This window comes from Magnolia sinica, chromosome 10 (assembly GCF_029962835.1).
Source record: "Magnolia sinica isolate HGM2019 chromosome 10, MsV1, whole genome shotgun sequence".
In the NCBI taxonomy this organism is placed as follows: Eukaryota; Viridiplantae; Streptophyta; class Magnoliopsida; order Magnoliales; family Magnoliaceae; genus Magnolia; species Magnolia sinica.
In genome coordinates this window covers 60308324-60329656 of record NC_080582.1, presented here as the reverse complement: position 1 = coordinate 60329656, position 21333 = coordinate 60308324, and the positions used below count along the sequence as shown (strand labels likewise).

Here is a 21333-nt window from a genome sequence, read left to right as displayed (position 1 = left end):
CAAACAAGGAGCATCAAGACAATATGGTGTTTGATCTCGTAGATACCTAGGTGATACATGTTTATTGGGTGTAAGGTGTTTATGTTAGCCTGGCCAAGATGATGCTAGCTGGAATTAAAGTCCTGTTGTACTCTTATTTTAGTTCCTTAATAAAAGTTAGTTTTAGGCGATGCTAGCTGGACTAATATCTTGTTGTACTCCTATTTTAGTTTCTTAATAGAAGCTAGTTTATCTTTCCAAAGAAAGAAGAAGAAGAAGATGATGATGATGATTACTCATATGATATTACAACAAGGAAGATAAAATCAGTCACATAATTGAATTTGAAGAGGCATATGATACATCTGATGATCCATCATTTGTGCATGCAGCCACTGTACATGCAACAAACATGTGCACCTCTATTCAAAGCTTCCAATCCTAGGCTTAGTTCTAGATGTTGCATGATTCAAATATTACGCTGAACGAAACCATCTAATTGGTGATCGTCAAATGGACTCTAAAATGAAAATTAAGGAATGAAGAAAATTCAAAGAATAAATTTCCATTAGTAAGAGGTTAAAACTTTCAATTTCCCAAACAATCTGAATTTGAGGCCCTGCCCTGTCTAAAGACGGCCCCATGATTCGAGTTTGGATCAATACATGTATGCCACATGTCGTGCATATGGATCATCATTCGCCATCCTCATCCAAAGTATCAATGAATTTGACTCTTCACCATATGTACCAGACTAGTTTACTTTAAATGAAAGAAAATATCTTGAAAAAAAATAAAGAACCATTATAGTCTCATCATGAAGTTTTTTTTAGCAAGCACACATCCAGCGTTTTTTTTTTTTTTTTTGGTAATTTTACCTTTCCTATCCGAGGCCGCTCCTTCAATCTGGCGAGCCTATTCCGAATATGTGAGACAACTCCCTAGCATTTCAATGTGTTTGCAACATCATCAAGCCTCAGTAGATACTCTTCTTCAGTCAGCGGAAAGGATCTCTATAAAACAATGCCCATCCATAAATGCATATTCCTTCAACTGGAAAATATGAAGAGAAACATTAATCTTTCAACAAATTCGAAAGTTTTGATGGAAATCAGGTAATGTCTATTTTAATATCCTCTTGCATGCAAAGCGTACTTCACAAAACTAAAAACTTGACTTAATTCAATGTTCAGTAGGGTTGTACTTCCTCCACATCAATCAAGCAAGCAATCAAAAGAAACTTTTGAATTTCATATATATAATAAAATGAAATAGAAAGGAGGGCTTGTTTGTTTTCTTTACAAAGTGAAAGAATCAATGGATATACAAAGGTCTTTGGTGTGGCGGGTCAGGTCATTCAAGCGCAACCTATTTATAGTTCAGTGGGTCAGGTTGAGATTGTGCTTAGTGAATTTTAAGTTTGGTTGGGCCGCAAGGTCATGGATCATGAGTTAGGATTGGGCTAAAATTCTTGGCCCTTTTGGTAAATGGGTTGGGCATGGGCTGACGCTGAACAGGGCTAAACCCAACCCACTGTCACCCCTCTCAAGGAGGGTGGCAAATGGACATGCTTGAGCAGTAGCCACCACCAAATCCAAGCATATTTAGGATTATTACAGCCAGTGTTCGAGTTCTCGGTATCGCTACAAGTTTCACTGGCCAAAGATAAAGATATAATATCGTTATCGCCGAGAATATCGCCGATAACTGGAAATGCAGGGAAAAAGGGGAAAACTTGGAGAAAATGGTGGAATTTTTCAGTGAAACTTCATGACATGTCTAAATACACATATTTACATATTTAGGAATGAAAAAATTGTAAAAAGAATGCATTAAATAAGAAGTTTCCATTTAATGGGGGCCAAAAGGCATCCGTTGTCGTAAGAAATCACTTAAATAATAACCAAAATGAGTTTATGTAATACAAATGCAAGCTTATAACAATTAAGACATGCAAAAGTAAATGAATTTTAAAAAAAAATACACATTTCTAGCCACATTTCATCCCCACATAGAATGACGAGGTGACTCGTAATCATTGTTGGGATCTCGTGGCGGTTGAGAGTAGTACTGTGGCCCACTATGAATGTACGTGGGTTATCCATGCTGGCCATCTATTTTTTCAGCTCATTTTAATAGTTGTTTTGAAATTTGAAGCATGTCCAAAGCTCAACTGGACCACACCACATGAAACATTGGTAATAATGATTTTCACAGTTGAAACCTTGGTAGGGCCTATAGTGATGTTTATTTGTCATCTAACCTATTCATAAGATCACAAAGACATGGATGAAGGAAAAACACAAATAATATTGATCCCGATTTTCTTAGGCCTTATGGAATTTTAGACGTTATAATTTCAATTCACACTGTTTCCGTGGTGAGGTCCACTTGAGATTTGGATATAATTGGTTTTTGGGCTAAAGCCCTCAAATTATTTGTTAAAATGGATGAACGGAGTGGATAAAACATGTAAATCATGGTGGAACCCACATAATTTACTCAGTATGCAAATACATATGTACTCGAGTCGGTAGGGACGCGGCTTAATTAGCTACGATGGGTTGAGCAGCGAGACTTGCCACCGAAGTGACGTGTAGCTGTTATTTGGCCTCACCATGGTTTATGTTTCGTATCCACATCGTCCAACCATTTGAAGATATCATTTTAGTGTACAAGATAAAGAATGAGTCAGATCCAAATCTCTAATGAACCACACCACATGAAAACAATAATGATTGGATATCCACCGTTAAAATCCTCCTAAGGCCCACTGTACTATTTATTTGATATTCAATCTGTATGATTAGGTCATACAGACCTAGATGAGGGGAAAAATCAAATATTAGCTTGATCCAATACTTTTATAGGTCCCAAAAAGTTTTTAATGGTCTACGTTCATTCAACATTGTTACCTGTAATGTGGTACACTTGAGATTGGGATATACCTCATTTTTGATCTCATACTCTAAAATTGTCTCAAAAAATAGATGGACGGTAAGGATACAACACATACATCATGGTAGGGCCTACAGAACGTTATGGTGGCCCAACGAATTGTTTAACGGTGAAAATCATTATCTCCGCTGCTATTTGTGGTGTGGTCCACATGATCTTTGGATAGGATTCATTTTCTGGATAATGCCCCAAAATAATCTCTAAAAATAGATGAACGGTGTAGATATAATAAATACATCACTGTGGGGCCCACGTAACTTTAATCTCCTTTGAACCATTCGTACAACTCGGAGCTCGAGGAGCGTCAGTGCTCCTCTGCGCACGCCACGTACATACAGCAGCTATATAGCTACTGTGTGGTACACCACCCATTCCACTTCCTTTTTTTTTTATCAATCGACACCGACCATAGCGATTTCGATGGGTTTTCTATTAAAACTCCCAAAAATCTCTCCCCAAATTCCGATTTTTTTTTTCAAATCCCCGTAAGCTTAGGTAGAATCTAGTTTCCTTTCAAAGCTATTCCATTCAAACGAAAAGGGGGATTTTAGGTTTTTCGTTCTTATGAAAGATCTGGCGTTGTTGACCGCGATTGGACAACCAAATCCAGCCGAAGGCCACTCCTTAGGTAGATCTTGTGGAAAAAGGTAAGAGAGCTTCTTCTTCTTCTTCTTCTTCTTCTTTTTTCTATATTTTTTTCCGAATAAGAGGGTCGTCGCCTAATGTCGCTGAAAACACGGCATTTTTTTTGCCTATTTTATCGAAATCTACAAGGGAGTTGGCTGATTTGGCCAGTGATCCGAAAATCTCGCCGATAATATCGAAAATATCAGCGACATCCAAAAGAGAAACGAAATATTGGAGTTTCGGTATCGCAAGTCTGGCGACACCGATAATATCGGCGATATTATTGATTTCTCGCCAATAACTCAAACACTGATTACAGGTTCACGGAATGGATTGAGTTTAAGACCTAACTAGTAAATAGCCCACACCCTGACTTGAATTTTACCGATGGTTAAAAGATAAACCTATGCTCAAAAAACATGAAATTACTAATGTGCATGTTTCTGGACTCCCAACAAATTCAAACTCGGCTAAAATTTGCAATGCACATAACTGCACAACACCATCCCTCACAACAGGATAATTCTCCAAAATATAATTATGTTGCAACTGGCATGGGAAAAACAAAAACACACGTGTATGAGTCAGGGTCATTCATCCCTTAGCTTTTCATCAACGGGCAACTGCCCAAACTTCAAACCAATCATCTGATTCTGATGGTCCAACAGAACTTCCCATAACAACGAATGCTCGAAACTCATGCATCTTACTGGGGGAAATGCTCGTTAAAAATAGACTAAGAAGCTCTGAGCTACAAAGTTAAGGAAGAAGGCCTCAACTTGAAATTCAAGATATCAATATCATGGTTGATCAACCCATTTAGAAAAAAAAGGGCATTCAATTGTGTTAAAATCAAGAATCCACTCAAGGAGAGGGGAAACCTCTTTTTAAAAAAAAATAAGAAAAAGAAAAAATAGAAATGGTTGAGGCATACTGGAGCTTCTCACCGTTGTGCTCATCAAGCAATGATCCAGACTTTTTATCTAGAGGGTTTCACTATAGGGGGCTGTTTGGAAAAAAAATCTCATTCATCAGAGATCCCACTGTCCACACAGAGGTCAGCTAGAAACAGTAGTCAAGAGGATCAGTTCCTAAATTGCCTTTATCATGGAAGTTGTATGGACATAGAGGATCTCTAGTTCGGGTGGGGTTTAGGTCAGTTGTCATGGTCCTTGTATTGGGTTCAGTTGGAAAATGGTGACCCAATTTGAATTCTGGTTCGGTTCAGATTGAGTAAATTCGGCTCCGATTAGGTTGGGTTGACACTAATGACATCTATTTGAGTCGTAGTGCTGTAACTTGCGTTTAGGTCAACCTTTACGCGATTGACCCAACTCTAGTTCGGATGGGGTTGGGTCAGTTATCAAGGTACTCTCGGGATGGGTTGGGTTGGAAAATGCCAACCCAAATTGAATTCTGGTTGCGTTTGAGTTGAGAAAATTCGATTAGGTTAGGTTGGGTTGACACTAATGACATATATTTGAGTCATAGTGCCGCAACTTGGGTTTAGGTCAACCTTTACCCAATTGACCCAACTCTAGCTTGGATGGAGTTGGGTCAGTTATCAAGGTACTCTCAGGATGGGTTGGGTTGGAAAATGCCAACCCAATTTGAATTCTAGTTGTGTTCGAGTTGAGCAAATTTGATTTGTTTAGGTCGGATTGGGTGGGAATAATGACATGTATTTGGGTCAGATCGCATATGGTCAGGTCGGATTGGGTCAAGTACAGAGAACCTCGAGTTGGTTTTGGATTGGGCTCCTTGGGTTGGAATTCAGATTGGGTTGGTTACAGGTTAGGCTTTCTTGAAGTGCTGTTGGGCTCTCCTGCGTGCAATGTCTGAATGATTGTGTTGTCTACCTGGGTATCAAACAGCTACCCGTTGTCTATCGTTGGGCCACTAAAGTTCCTACTGGAGATGTGGGAAATTATTTAATAATTTGGAATTTGGGGCTTTTAAGACCCCACCAGTCCCCACCAAGTCCTATATGGTGCGTGGTGGTTTCAGCACCTTTTCATTGAATCTTGAGTGTTTCATGAGCATGGCTACAACTATAGTCATGAAGGTTATAGCTTGGATGCTGCTTTGGTGTGGAAGAGGGTCATTTTTATATGTATTTGACTTCATCTTATAGGTAATGTTTCTAGTTATGGGTCGATCAGCTCTAGTAGACTCCCTTCTTCCTAAAGTTGTCATGGCTGTAAATAAAACCATGCAAGTAAAAAACAACAACAGTTACAAGATGGGTTGGACACTGAGTGCAAGGAAAATAAAATCACAAAAATAATGATGAGCAATATTAGAAGATGTTGCATTTTGCATTAAAAATTTAACGACTTATCTAAAAGTTGGACTCATATCTCTTCACTGGAACTATGTAATAAGCTTACCAGTTTAAACAAAACCTGTAAGCTAAAATTCAAACTTGGTTTGTGTCTAAGACAAGACCTAGTTTGAAAATTTGAACTAGACTTAGAAATCAGTCTCGGGTTTTGCTAGTGCAACCCAACTGAGACAATGACCACAAAAGAGAAAACATGGGACTTTTTTTTAATATCAAAGGAAGAAAGGGTGGGAGATGGTAGAGAATCTTTTAAAACAAGTTCTTCTTTTTTTTAAATTCTTTATAAGAAGCTAAATGATTGATCTCCTCTTCAACCAGAGCCTTTTTATAGACGATTGATTACCCATCAAATTGATATGTGACTTACAGGAATGTTTTATTGATGGTCGTGCTCATTTTGACTTGTATATGTATTGTGGTTATGGGAATGTTTTATGGATGGTTGTGCTCATTTTGACCTGTATTTGTATTGTGGTCATTGGTAATGGTGGTTAGGATTTGAATTCAATTTAAAGAAATTTTTTGTTAAGTATCTTCAATTCAAGTTGTATTTCCAAGGTTTCAGATTTGAAACAGAAATAGGAACTAGCACTTTCTGACTTTTACTTTTAAATATGGCAAGAGGAAACTTTAGGTGACCACTCTCGTCAATCACTAATTGGGTTGACTAGATGGTTTTTTTTTTTTTGTTCTTGCCTCAGCCTCTTGCTTTGCTTTGTGATATAGGTAGTTGTTCAACATTCGTGACGGACATGTTTTCTCGATAATCCATGGCTACTCTTTGAATGTGTTTGTGGTGGACATATGGTGTTGAGGTGGGTATCTCTATGTAAAATGACATATTTTGGCAGGTGTTTTTTTTTTCCTTTCTTTCTTTCTTTTACGAATCAACCAATTGCAAAATATCGGAAAAAGTAATATTGTTTTTTGTTTATTATCAGTCTTTTTGTTTTGCAAAATTGGTCTTCCTAATCTGATCCTATTTTCTATTACACAGTGATAGTCAAAACTGACTCTAGTTGGATGAAGGCATGACTTGACTATGAAATTTAAACTCAATGGTTGAACTATCCACTTTCGAAGGAAATTCAAATGTTGAAAGGACACCCAAAATAGCATCTTAAGTGGCTGAAATATGATTTTAAGAGTTCGGTGACATATTAAGTGGTAAACAAACAACCCCTCTAAGCCTTACATTTTAGGTTCAGCTAGATGAATCATGTTCTATTTAGGTTAGCTATAAGAATCCTATTCCACAGATAATGCAGCAATTTTGGTACACATGTCTAAGAAAAAGAAATGTCTAATGAGATCATGATAACGATACCAAACCTAGCTAGTTGGCTAGTTTGCCAAGCAAAAGGTCTGGGAGTGCAGTCTATAGAGCAAAAAAAGCACAAGTTACAATGTGATTAGCATACCTTGTAGAAAGGAGCACCAATGAAGTGAAATGCACACTGGAGTAGGAATAATTGCTAGCTATGTTAACTTGAAATGAGTGCACCCAGCCTCAAACAACTTATTCACATTAATAAAAGCATAAGGTGTAGAAAAACTATTGACATGAAAATAAATATGTTAGAGGTACATAACTAGTACGTACAAAATGTAAAAACAAAGGTGTTTTTAAATGGGTCCAAGGATGAAACCTGGTAATCACAGATACCAACAGAAACGGAGATGACAACAAAAAGAGAGAGCGTAGGATCTGACACCCTGCCTCTATGAGTTCTCTGGACCTCATAACCCTTTTCCCATTCTCTATTGACTTGTGAAAAGAAATGACCCAAAGACGGCCACAATGCCATAGGTGTTAGGCATGTAGTGACTGGAATAAGAAGAAAAAAGATTTATAACCACAATGAAGAGAGTAAAGAAGCTAACATGATGTCAACTTGAAAGAGTGAGAACAGTCTTAACTGCTGACTTCCTTAAATGTGGGTTGACAACTACAGCTCTGGCAACAAAACCACCCATAGAATAGCCGACCAAAGTTGCACTTCAGGCAAGTTTCCAACACTTAGCACCTTCCATGGATCGAGCATCACATGACTCTTGATATTGATCCAAAATCTTCAGACATACAAGCACGATCAGACAACATACTTACAGTATGCATCAGAAGTGCAAAAAAAGAGAACAAAATACATGAATAGATTAGTGGAAGAAAATCTGCAACATGTACACGAGTTGATATTGATGTGGAGTGCATGCCTCCAATAATATAAGAGTCTAATACTTACACGCAAAATTGTGCTCCAATAACATAAGATATTGATAGGCAAGTAAATTTCTTGTCCATGTTTAATAATATATATAATGCCATTATATTCCTCATGTAGCATATTCATATGATAATCCAAACCGTTCCTACATCTTGGACAATCATGAACTGGTTATGGGCCCAGATTTTAGGTGATTGGACAATCCTAGTTATTAAAAATGATCCGCATATCATCATATACCTCACATATGGTGTAAACAAGGAGAAATTTTCCATCCACCCAAGTGTGGACTAGATCTCCTTCGTGATAGTTTCCTAGATTCACATAGGTGCATGTTCGTGATATAGTAGTGGCAGTTTCTGACAGTTTCCTAGATTCACAGCAGAGCTTGCATATATCATAACAGTTCAAGTTAGCCAGGATACCACCAGCCAGTGCAAATACTACAAGAGTTGTGCTAAGAAGGAAGACTTCTCTCTAAGAAAATTCAATCCCTTGCTTACAAATACAAATGGATAGTTGACATGATAGAGCCTCTGGAAGTAGATATTGCAGAGTAGATTAAATTATGTAGAAAGATGAATCCAAATTAGCTACAAGAAGTTCATGACATATTGGAATAAGAAACAGTTTGGATAAAGAAGTTGAAGAAAAAGATTCCTTTTTAATTAAATCATATGATCATGATGCTACATTAGGGTGCAATTCGGGCGGATTGAGTTGGGTCGAAGTCAACCTAGGCCCATTCATACTTGAAAGGATCCAATCCGCAACCTGACCTGACCAGAATTCTAACCCAAGGTGCCCAGCCTGAACCCAACTCAATCGGCCTAAATGAATGCAAAATTCAACCCTTCCAATGGGTTGGCCTCACCATAAGGATCAACTAGTGCAAAATATTAAACCAGAAGGGCTACAACATAGAACAATAGATTAAAACTCACAACAATTAGATGGTCGAAGCCTTGAATCACTGAGATTTTTGGCAGAGTTGATCCACAGCATGGCCCACTAGATGAACAGTCTCGATCAGCCCATGTTCGCCACTTGCACCATGCAGTCCCTGTGCATCGCACCACATACAAGCATTCTTCAGGGAAAATACGACTGAACTCAGATCATTTGTTGCATGTGTACAACCAAATTGGTTTAAAAAAATGGGTGGTTGCAGGCACGACACATGCATGCCTCTCTCGTGCATGTGTGGGCATGTGCATGCCTGTGACGGAATGTGGTTGTGCATACCTCTCTTATGCATGTTATGAAGTGTTCCATAGCAAGGAGAAAAGATCACCATTTTCTTCCCCACACTCTTTTTAAAAACAAAGTTGAGCAGAATCTATGACCCTAAAGGACGACTGAAATACAGGAATAAAAATTAAGCAGAATCTATGACTCTAAAGGAAGACTGGAAATGCTGTTAAAAACAAAGTTGATAAGGGAATAAAACCAAACTGCATTGTATCCGTAGAATATTAGTGAAAGGCCAATTTCATTGTGCTGGAAATAGCCACGTTGGTTGTAAATATCGAAACAACTTATTAGAAAAGATTTGAAAACAAAATCATGCACTCACCGGTAAACATATTAAGCTCTTTTTGTGTCATGCTTACAATTCAAGATGAAAATATCGTTCACATTCTCAAGTTCAAAGTACTCAAGAAGAATTGTAAAAAGAAAAACCAACCTAAAGAAAATATTATAATTCTTAACTTGCACCAAACAGGCCTTGGACTTTCCCTAAACAAAATTTTCAGGGATTACAATAACCAAAATAGCCTTTACCTATTTTATCTAAATAGGTGGAGTCAAGCATTGTGAGGCATACCATATGTCATTCAACCCATCCACCATGTCCATCACCATGTTGATTAGACACCAAAAAATAAAATTAAAAAACAAGCATTTTTTTATGAGTGACTTCTTAATCCAACTAGTGTCCTTATCCAAGCCTAACTTCATCTTCGGGTAAGAGTCTGACTGTTCTTATTTGTCTTGATCTTAATTAAAGATCAACGGTTATTACTTTGATTCCACGGCTAATTAACCCTCGTGTAAAGTGGTGTGTGATTTTGCCTATTGAAGATAGTCCAATAAAAAGTAAGTCATGTGCACATTTATGGGACCTTACCCCATCGTCTAGGACAAAGCAAAACCTGAAAATGATCATGGGAATGAGTGAAGTGATAAGAGGCAAGGCAGGATTTCTAATTCGAATAGGGGATGTAGACTGACTTTTTGGTCGAGAGAACATATTATAGGCAATAAGAGCCAGTCAACTAACACCAGATGTTAAGCCACTTCGGGGGGTCGGGCAGGCTTGGCCCCTAATAAATCCACTTTGAAGAAAAAAAGAGATTTATATATTGAAGTTCGGGCTGAAGGCTTTGACTGGAAAAGCCATGTTGTTCATGTAGTTTTGCTGGTCTAGGTGTAGCTCCCATGCTTCGGGAGTCACCACTGCAAAATACGGCGACCTAATCAAGAGAGCTATAAGCCAGGGCCACCCTAATTGCGCTATAATGCGCCCTACTAAATTGGGGCTCCATTTTTTAGCAGATATGACGTCCCCCTATTAGTGACAGCATGCATCGAAACTCGCTGAAATGAAAGGAGAGAAAAACATAGCAATGCCAACAATGCAGTCAATCCGTTATTCATTGACAGACGAAGCTCTCGTTCAGTCATTAAGCATCACTAGCTTACCCCTATAAGGGCGGGATGAATATTGAAAGGAATGGTTGGGCGTAGGCTTAATAGTGAACATAGAATTGAGGGTTTCAGGAGTCTCCAGATGCAAGGATTAAAAGAAAAAAACTTCCCATATTACACCACGTGCATCGAGTAATCCACGGGAAGGGGAAACAAACTTGTGTCTGTGGGGAGCAAACCCACAACCAAAGTCGTTCACCCAAACTCATGATGGGTAATCCACGGGAAGGGGAATCGAACTCGTGTCTATGGGGAGGAAACCCACGACCAAAGCCATTCTCTCAAACTCGTGTTTGTGGGTAGCAAACCCAAGACCAGAGCCATTCACCCAAACTCGTGACGGGTTTTAGGAATTTTTTTTTTGTTTAAAGACAGGGTGTCCCCGACCATTCCCTGCAGATACACGCAATCACTCGCCAACCACGAACATCTAAAAATCCAGAGGGAGGAAATTGAACTCAGTCGTTAAACGTCATGAGCATACACCTATAAGGGCGGGATCAAGCTTGAAAGGAATAGATAAGCATAGGCTTAATAGTGAACACTAAAATTAAAAGTTTAAATTTCAGGAATATCTAAATGTGAGGATTAAAAACAAAAACTTTCCCTAATACACAATGTCACGCCCCAAACTCGGAAACCGGGCTCACAAAATTTCCGATCGCCGAATCCGGCGCCGACAGCCTCCGTAGAACCCCATTCTCGGCTCCCAGCGCCCATTCGCCAGGTTCCGATCCTGGGATACTACAAGGAGGGTTTTCAACATCAGTTTGATTCGTAATAAGCATAACCAAAGGCATAACCCACAAACAACAACAAAAAACTCCATCACATTTCCACTATAATCAAAAACTTTACAGGTACAATGAGCATAAGGGAAATACAATGAAGATAGACCAAAAACTCCAAAAGAAGATCAGTCACGCATCCAAGCCTCAGCGCTGCTGCGATCCAACGTCACCTGCACGCAACGGTCGTGCATAAGCTTATAGAAAGCTTAGAGGGTGGTGAAAGTGTATGCTCAAGGTGATAATGTAGTCATGCAGTATCAGAGTAATGCGGAAAATGCTAATGAATGCTAAGAATCCCATTAGCCGTACCAAGGCCATGCGGTGTAAAGAATGATGTCGGCCATACCAAGGCCATGCAATGCGAAATACAAGTCAAGCATACAAATCCTCATCTAAGTCCACATGTCAATACGGCTCAAATATGGAATATCACCGGGGTCTAGTACACTCCAAGCCAGATTGCCGCCCCATCGCGCGCAATAAGGTGAGTGGAAAAGACCTCACTATCCGCCTGCCAATATCGGACTCGGCTCGTCGATAGCGGACCCATTCCTCGAGCTAGTCAAACTCAGCCAAGCTTTGCTCCCTCCTCTCGGGCGGGTAAGGCCGTACCCCCTTCCAACCGACCACGACACAGTGGAAAGCACGACCATTTGGTAATTGGCGCTCGGCGCTCATGCACCCACTCGGTCTAGACGTTGGAGCAACCTCCTGGTATCATAAGAGTTTAGGGACTTTCACCCAGGGATATCTATCGCACCCCATGTAGAACAGTATTTCCGGTATCCAATCCTGCCAACCTCGATGCGTTTGTGGAGGCTATGGCCCTGATGTCGCTAGGGCGTAGAGTAACCATATCACACAATGCGAATGCATGAATCACACTATTCAGTCATGCAGCAATCCTGCGCGTATCGTGCGCTCATGTAGGGCAACACCCCCTATGCGGGAGTCCCTAAACAAGCTGCCCGAAGACTTATGCTATGATCAGTCATCTCTCATATCAAGCATACATATGATGCATATGATCATGAATTATGGAATTTAAACATGCTATATAGGATGGATGACATGCATAACGAAGGTGGGCCTAGACGACCTGCACATAACACGCATGGGCCCGCCAATGGGCCCTAGGGAAAGGCATAATGCGGACATTTAACCAACATTGTACTTGCAATGTGGACGTCAAACCAACATTGCTCCCAAGGCACGACTGTTATAAATCATGTCGGGATTGCACATTGCAATGGACCTTTGGTATATCCCATTGGGCCTTCATACATCAAATGAGCCGTATCATATGGGCCTATATTCATTAAGCGGGCCGCACCAATGGGCCTTATGTACATTGATTTTTTTCAAATCCCCGTAAGCTTAGGTAGAATCTAGTTTCCTTTCAAAGCTATTCCATTCGAAGGAAAAGGGGATTTTAGGTTTTTCGTTCTTGTGAAAGATCCGGCCCAAATCCAGCCGAAGGCCACTCCTTAGGTAGATCTTGTGGAAAAAGGTAAGAGAGCTTCTTCTTCTTCTTCTTCTTCTTCTTTTTTCTATATTTTTTTCCGAATAAGAGGGTCGTCGCCTAATGTCGCTGAAAACACGGCATTTTTTTTGCCTATTTTATCGAAATCTACAAGGGAGTTGGCTGATTTGGCCAGTGATCCGAAAATCTCGCCGATAATATCGAAAATATCAGCGACATCCAAAAGAGAAACGAAATATTGGAGTTTCGGTATCGCAAGTCTGGCGACACCGATAATATCGGCGATATTATTGATTTCTCGCCAATAACTCAAGCACTGATTACAGGTTCACGGAATGGATTGAGTTTAAGACCTAACCAGTAAATAGCCCACACCCTGACTTGAATTTTACCGATGGTTAAAAGATAAACCTATGCTCAAAAAACATGAAATTACTAATGTGCATGTTTCTGGACTCCCAACAAATTCAAACTCGGCTAAAATTTGCAATGCACATAACTGCACAACACCATCCCTCACAACAGGATAATTCTCCAAAATATAATTATGTTGCAACTGGCATGGGAAAAACAAAAACACACGGGTATGAGTCAGGGTCATTCATCCCTTAGCTTTTCATCAACGGGCAACTGCCCAAACTTCAAACCAATCATCTGATTCTGATGGTCCAACAGAACTTCCCATAACAACGAATGCTCGAAACTCATGCATCTTACTGGGGGAAATGCTCGTTAAAAATAGACTAAGAAGCTCTGAGCTACAAAGTTAAGGAAGAAGGCCTCAACTTGAAATTCAAGATATCAATATCATGGTTGATCAACCCATTTAGAAAAAAAAGGGCATTCAATTGTGTTAAAATCAAGAATCCACTCAAGGAGAGGGGAAACCTCTTTTTAAAAAAAAATAAGAAAAAGAAAAAATAGAAATGGTTGAGGCATACTGGAGCTTCTCACCGTTGTGCTCATCAAGCAATGATCCAGACTTTTTATCTAGAGGGTTTCACTATAGGGGGCTGTTTGGAAAAAAAATCTCATTCATCAGAGATCCCACTGTCCATACAGAGGTCAGCTAGAAACAGTAGTCAAGAGGATCAGTTCCTAAATTGCCTTTATCATGGAAGTTGTATGGACATAGAGGATCTCTAGTTCGGGTGGGGTTTAGGTCAGTTGTCATGGTCCTTGTATTGGGTTCAGTTGGAAAACGGTGACCCAATTTGAATTCTGGTTCGGTTCAGATTGAGTAAATTCGGCTCCGATTAGGTTGGGTTGACACTAATGACATCTATTTGAGTCGTAGTGCTGTAACTTGCGTTTAGGTCAACCTTTACGCGATTGACCCAACTCTAGTTCGGATGGGGTTGGGTCAGTTATCAAGGTACTCTCGGGATGGGTTGGGTTGGAAAATGCCAACCCAATTTGAATTCTGGTTGCGTTTGAGTTGAGAAAATTCGATTAGGTTAGGTTGGGTTGACACTAATGACATATATTTGAGTCATAGTGCCGCAACTTGGGTTTAGGTCAACCTTTACCCAATTGACCCAACTCTAGCTTGGATGGAGTTGGGTCAGTTATCAAGGTACTCTCAGGATGGGTTGGGTTGGAAAATGCCAACCCAATTTGAATTCTAGTTGTGTTCGAGTTGAGCAAATTTGATTTGTTTAGGTCGGATTGGGTGGGAATAATGACATGTATTTGGGTCAGATCGCATATGGTCAGGTCGGATTGGGTCAAGTACAGAGAACCTCGAGTTGGTTTTGGATTGGGCTCCTTGGGTTGGAATTCAGATTGGGTTGGTTACAGGTTAGGCTTTCTTGAAGTGCTGTTGGGCTCTCCTGCGTGCAATGTCTGAATGATTGTGTTGTCTACCTGGGTATCAAACAGCTACCCGTTGTCTATCGTTGGGCCACTAAAGTTCCTACTGGAGATGTGGGAAATTATTTAATAATTTGGAATTTGGGACTTTTAAGACCCCACCAGTCCCCACCAAGTCCTATATGGTGCGTGGTGGTTTCAGCACCTTTTCATTGAATCTTGAGTGTTTCATGAGCATGGCTACAACTATAGTCATGAAGGTTATAGCTTGGATGCTGCTTTGGTGTGGAAGAGGGTCATTTTTATATGTATTTGACTTCATCTTATAGGTAATGTTTCTAGTTATGGGTCGATCAGCTCTAGTAGACTCCCTTCTTCCTAAAGTTGTCATGGCTGTAAATAAAACCATGCAAGTAAAAAACAACAACAGTTACAAGATGGGTTGGACACTGAGTGCAAGGAAAATAAAATCACAAAAATAATGATGAGCAATATTAGAAGATGTTGCATTTTGCATTAAAAATTTAACGACTTATCTAAAAGTTGGACTCATATCTCTTCACTGGAACTATGTAATAAGCTTACCAGTTTAAACAAAACCTGTAAGCTAAAATTCAAACTTGGTTTGTGTCTAAGACAAGACCTAGTTTGAAAATTTGAACTAGACTTAGAAATCAGTCTCGGGTTTTGCTAGTGCAACCCAACTGAGACAATGACCACAAAAGAGAAAACATGGGACTTTTTTTTAATATCAAAGGAAGAAAGGGTGGGAGATGGTAGAGAATCTTTTAAAACAAGTTCTTCTTTTTTTTAAATTCTTTATAAGAAGCTAAATGATTGATCTCCTCTTCAACCAGAGCCTTTTTATAGACGATTGATTACCCATCAAATTGATATGTGACTTACAGGAATGTTTTATTGATGGTCGTGCTCATTTTGACTTGTATATGTATTGTGGTTATGGGAATGTTTTATGGATGGTTGTGCTCATTTTGACCTGTATTTGTATTGTGGTCATTGGTAATGGTGGTTAGGATTTGAATTCAATTTAAAGAAATTTTTTGTTAAGTATCTTCAATTCAAGTTGTATTTCCAAGGTTTCAGATTTGAAACAGAAATAGGAACTAGCACTTTCTGACTTTTACTTTTAAATATGGCAAGAGGAAACTTTAGGTGACCACTCTCGTCAATCACTAATTGGGTTGACTAGATGGTTTTTTTTTTTTTGTTCTTGCCTCAGCCTCTTGCTTTGCTTTGTGATATAGGTAGTTGTTCAACATTCGTGACGGACATGTTTTCTCGATAATCCATGGCTACTCTTTGAATGTGTTTGTGGTGGACATATGGTGTTGAGGTGGGTATCTCTATGTAAAATGACATATTTTGGCATGTGTTTTTTCTTTCCTTCTTTCTTTTACGAATCAACCAATTGCAAAATATCAGAAAAAATAATATTGTTTTTTGTTTATTATCAGTCTTTTTGTTTTGCAAAATTGGTCTTCCTAATCTGATCCTATTTTCTATTACACAGTGATAGTCAAAACTGACTCTAGTTGGATGAAGGCATGACTTGACTATGAAATTTAAACTCAATGGTTGAACTATCCACTTTCGAAGGAAATTCAAATGTTGAAAGGACACCCAAAATAGCATCTTAAGTGGCTGAAATATGATTTTAAGAGTTCGGTGACATATTAAGTGGTAAACAAACAACCCCTCTAAGCCTTACATTTTAGGTTCAGCTAGATGAATCATGTTCTATTTAGGTTAGCTATAAGAATCCTATTCCACAGATAATGCAGCAATTTTGGTACACATGTCTAAGAAAAAGAAATGTCTAATGAGATCATGATAACGATACCAAACCTAGCTAGTTGGCTAGTTTGCCAAGCCAAAGGTCTGGGAGTGCAGTCTGTAGGGTAAGAAAAGCACAAGTTACAACATGATTAGCATACCTTGTAGAAAGGAGCACCAATGAAGTGAAATGCACACTGGAGTAGGAATAATTGCAAGCTGTGTAACTTGAAATGAGTGCACCCAGCCTCAAACAACTTATTCACATTAATAAAAGCATAAGGTGTAGAAAAACTATTGACATGAAAATAAATATGTTAGAGGTATATAACTAGTACGTATAAAATGTAAAAACAAAGGCGTTTTTAAATGGGTCCAAGGATGAAACCTGGTAATCACGGATACCACCAGAAATGGAGATGACAACAAAAAGAGAGAGTGTAGGATCTGACATCCTGCCTCTATGAGTTCTCTGGACCTCATAACCCTTTTCCCATTCTCTATTGACTTGTGAAAAGAAATGACCCAAAGATGGCCACAATGCCAGAGGAGGTAACCTGTATAAGTTGTTCAATTTTGTTAGGCATGTAGTGACTGGAATAAGAAGAAGAAAGATTTATAACCACAATGAAGAGAGTAAAGAAGCTAACATGGTGTCAACTTGAAAGAGTGAGAACAATCTCAACTGCTGACTTCCTTAAATGTGGATGGACAACTGCAGCTCTGGCAACAAAACCACCCATAGAATAGCCGACCAAAGTTGCACTTCAGGCAAGTTTCCAACACTTAGCACCTTCCATGGATCGAGCATCACATGACTCTTGATATTGATCCAAAATCTTCAGACATACAAGCAGGATCAGACAACATACTTACAGTATGCATCAGAAGTGCAAAAAAAGAGAACAAAATACATGAATAGATTAGTGGAAGAAAATCTGCAACATGTACACGAGTAGATATTGATGTGGAGTGCATGCCTCCAATAATATAAGAGTCTAATACTTACACGCAAAATTGTGCTCCAATAACATAAGATATTGATAGGCAAGTAAATTTCTTGTCCATGTTTAATAATATATATAATGCCATTATATTCCTCATGTAGCATATTCATATGATAATCCAAACCGTTCCTACATCTTGGACAATCATGAACTGGTTATGGGCCCAGATTTTAGGTGATTGGACAATCCTAGTTATTAAAAATGATCCGCATATCATCATATACCTCACATATGGTGTAAACAAGGAGAAATTTTCCATCCACCCAAGTGTGGACTAGATCTCCTTCGTGATAGTTTCCTAGATTCACATAGGTGCATGTTCGTGATATAGTAGTGGCAGTTTCTGACAGTTTCCTAGATTCACAGCAGAGCTTGCATATATCATAACAGTTCAAGTTAGCCAGGATACCACCAGCCAGTGCAAATACTACAAGAGTTGTGCTAAGAAGGAAGACTTCTCTCTAAGAAAATTCAATCCCTTGCTTACAAATACAAATGGATAGTTGACATGATAGAGCCTCTGGAAGTAGATATTGCAGAGTAGATTAAATTATGTAGAAAGATGAATCCAAATTAGCTACAAGAAGTTCATGACATATTGGAATAAGAAACAGTTTGGATAAAGAAGTTGAAGAAAAAGATTCCTTTTTAATTAAATCATATGATCATGATGCTACATTAGGGTGCAATTCGGGCGGATTGAGTTGGGTCGAAGTCAACCTAGGCCCATTCATACTTGAAAGGATCCAATCCGCAACCTGACCTGACCAGAATTCTAACCCAAGGTGCCCAGCCTGAACCCAACTCAATCGGCCTAAATGAATGCAAAATTCAACCCTTCCAATGGGTTGGCCTCACCATAAGGATCAACTAGTGCAAAATATTAAACCAGAAGGGCTACAACATAGAACAATAGATTAAAACTCACAACAATTAGATGGTCGAAGCCTTGAATCACTGAGATTTTTGGCAGAGTTGATCCACAGCATGGCCCACTAGATGAACAGTCTCGATCAGCCCATGTTCGCCACTTGCACCATGCAGTCCCTGTGCATCGCACCACATACAAGCATTCTTCAGGGAAAATACGACTGAACTCAGATCATTTGTTGCATGTGTACAACCAAATTGGTTTAAAAAAATGGGTGGTTGCAGGCACGACACATGCATGCCTCTCTCGTGCATGTGTGGGCATGTGCATGCCTGTGACGGAATGTGGTTGTGCATACCTCTCTTATGCATGTTATGAAGTGTTCCATAGCAAGGAGAAAAGATCACCATTTTCTTCCCCACACTCTTTTTAAAAACAAAGTTGAGCAGAATCTATGACCCTAAAGGACGACTGAAATACAGGAATAAAAATTAAGCAGAATCTATGACTCTAAAGGAAGACTGGTAATACTGTTAAAAACAAAGTTGATAAGGGAATAAAACCAAACTGCATTGTATCCGTAGAATATTACTGAAAGGCCAATTTCATTGTGCTGGAAATAGCCACATTGGTTGTAAATATCGAAACAACTTATTAGAAAAGATTTGAAAACAAAATCATGCACTCACCGGTAAACATATTAAGCTCTTTTTGTGTCATGCTTACAATTCAAGATGAAAATATCGTTCACATTCTCAAGTTCAAAGTACTCAAGAAGAATTGTAAAAAGAAAAACCAACCTAAAGAAAATAACATGTACACGAGTAGATATTAATGTGGAGTGCATGCCTTCAATAACATAAGAGTCTAATACTTATACACAAAATTGTGCTCCAATAACATAAGATATTGATAGGCAAGTAAATTTCTTGTCCATGTTTAATAATATATATAATGCCATTACATTCCTCATGTAGCATATTCATATGATAATCCAAACCGTTCCTACATCTTGGCCACTCATGAACTGGTCATGGGCCCAGATTTTAGGTGATTGGACAATCCTAGTTATTAAAAATGATCCGCATATCATCATATACCTCACATATGGTGTAAACAAGGAGAAATTTTCCATCCACCCAAGTGTGGACTAGATCTCCTTCGTGATAGTTTCCTAGATTCACATAGGTGCATGTTCGTGATATAGTAGTGGCAGTTTCTGACAGTTTCCTAGATTCACAGCAGAGCTTGCATATATCATAACAGTTCAAGTTAGCCAGGATACCACCAGCCAGTGCAAATACTACAAGAGTTGTGCTAAGAAGGAAGACTTCTCTCTAAGAAAATTCAATCCCTTGCTTACAAATACAAATGGATAGTTGACATGATAGAGCCTCTGGAAGTAGATATTGCAGAGTAGATTAAATTATGTAGAAAGATGAATCCAAATTAGCTACAAGAAGTTCATGACATATTGGAATAAGAAACAGTTTGGATAAAGAAGTTGAAGAAAAAGATTCCTTTTTAATTAAATCATATGATCATGATGCTACATTAGGGTGCAATTCGGGCGGATTGAGTTGGGTCGAAGTCAACCTAGGCCCATTCATACTTGAAAGGATCCAATCCGCAACCTGACCTGACCAGAATTCTAACCCAAGGTGCCCAGCCTGAACCCAACTCAATCGGCCTAAATGAATGCAAAATTCAACCCTTCCAATGGGTTGGCCTCACCATAAGGATCAACTAGTGCAAAATATTAAACCAGAAGGGCTACAACATAGAACAATAGATTAAAACTCACAACAATTAGATGGTCGAAGCCTTGAATCACTGAGATTTTTGGCAGAGTTGATCCACAGCATGGCCCACTAGATGAACAGTCTCGATCAGCCCATGTTCGCCACTTGCACCATGCAGTCCCTGTGCATCGCACCACATACAAGCATTCTTCAGGGAAAATACGACTGAACTCAGATCATTTGTTGCATGTGTACAACCAAATTGGTTTAAAAAAATGGGTGGTTGCAGGCACGACACATGCATGCCTCTCTCGTGCATGTGTGGCCATGTGCATGCCTGTGACGGAATGTGGTTGTGCATACCTCTCTTATGCATGTTATGAAGTGTTCCATAGCAAAGGAGAAAAGATCACCATTTTCTTCCCCACACTCTTTTTAAAAACAAAGTTGAGCAGAATCTATGACCCTAAAGGACGACTGAAATACAGGAATAAAAATTAAGCAGAATCTATGACTCTAAAGGAAGACTGGAAATGCTGTTAAAAACAAAGTTGATAAGGGAATAAAACCAAACTGCATTGTATCCGTAGAATATTAGTGAAAGGCCAATTTCATTGTGCTGGAAATAGCCACGTTGGTTGTAAATATCGAAACAACTTATTAGAAAAGATTTGAAAACAAAATCATGCACTCACCGGTAAACATATTAAGCTCTTTTTGTGTCATGCTTACAATTCAAGATGATTGTTCACATTCTCAAGTTCAAAGTACTCAATTTTATTGAAAAAAAACAAAGAAATTTCACTATTCTTAGATTGTCCCAAAAGGCTTGGACTTCCCTAAACAAGATTTACCATAACAATAACCAAAACCTTTACATTTTAAAATGGTGAGAAGCTTGTGAGGCATACCAGTCATAACCCACCATTCCAACTGTTGATAGACACCAAATAAAAAAAACAAGCATTTATAGTACTTCTTAATCCAA

At 39.0% G+C, this 21333-nt stretch overlaps 1 long non-coding RNA gene across 1 annotated transcript; it reads right to left on the bottom strand.

Annotated features, from left to right (window-relative positions):
• Positions 1-133: 133 nt before the first annotated feature.
• On the bottom strand, positions 134-17541 carry LOC131216871 (uncharacterized). The gene is made up of 4 exons (XR_009157074.1): positions 17376-17541; positions 17114-17282; positions 7241-7286; positions 134-1032 (listed from the first exon to the last, which is right to left on the bottom strand). It is a non-coding gene; the product is annotated as an uncharacterized LOC131216871 (long non-coding RNA).
• Between the last annotated feature and the right edge of the window lie 3792 nt (positions 17542-21333).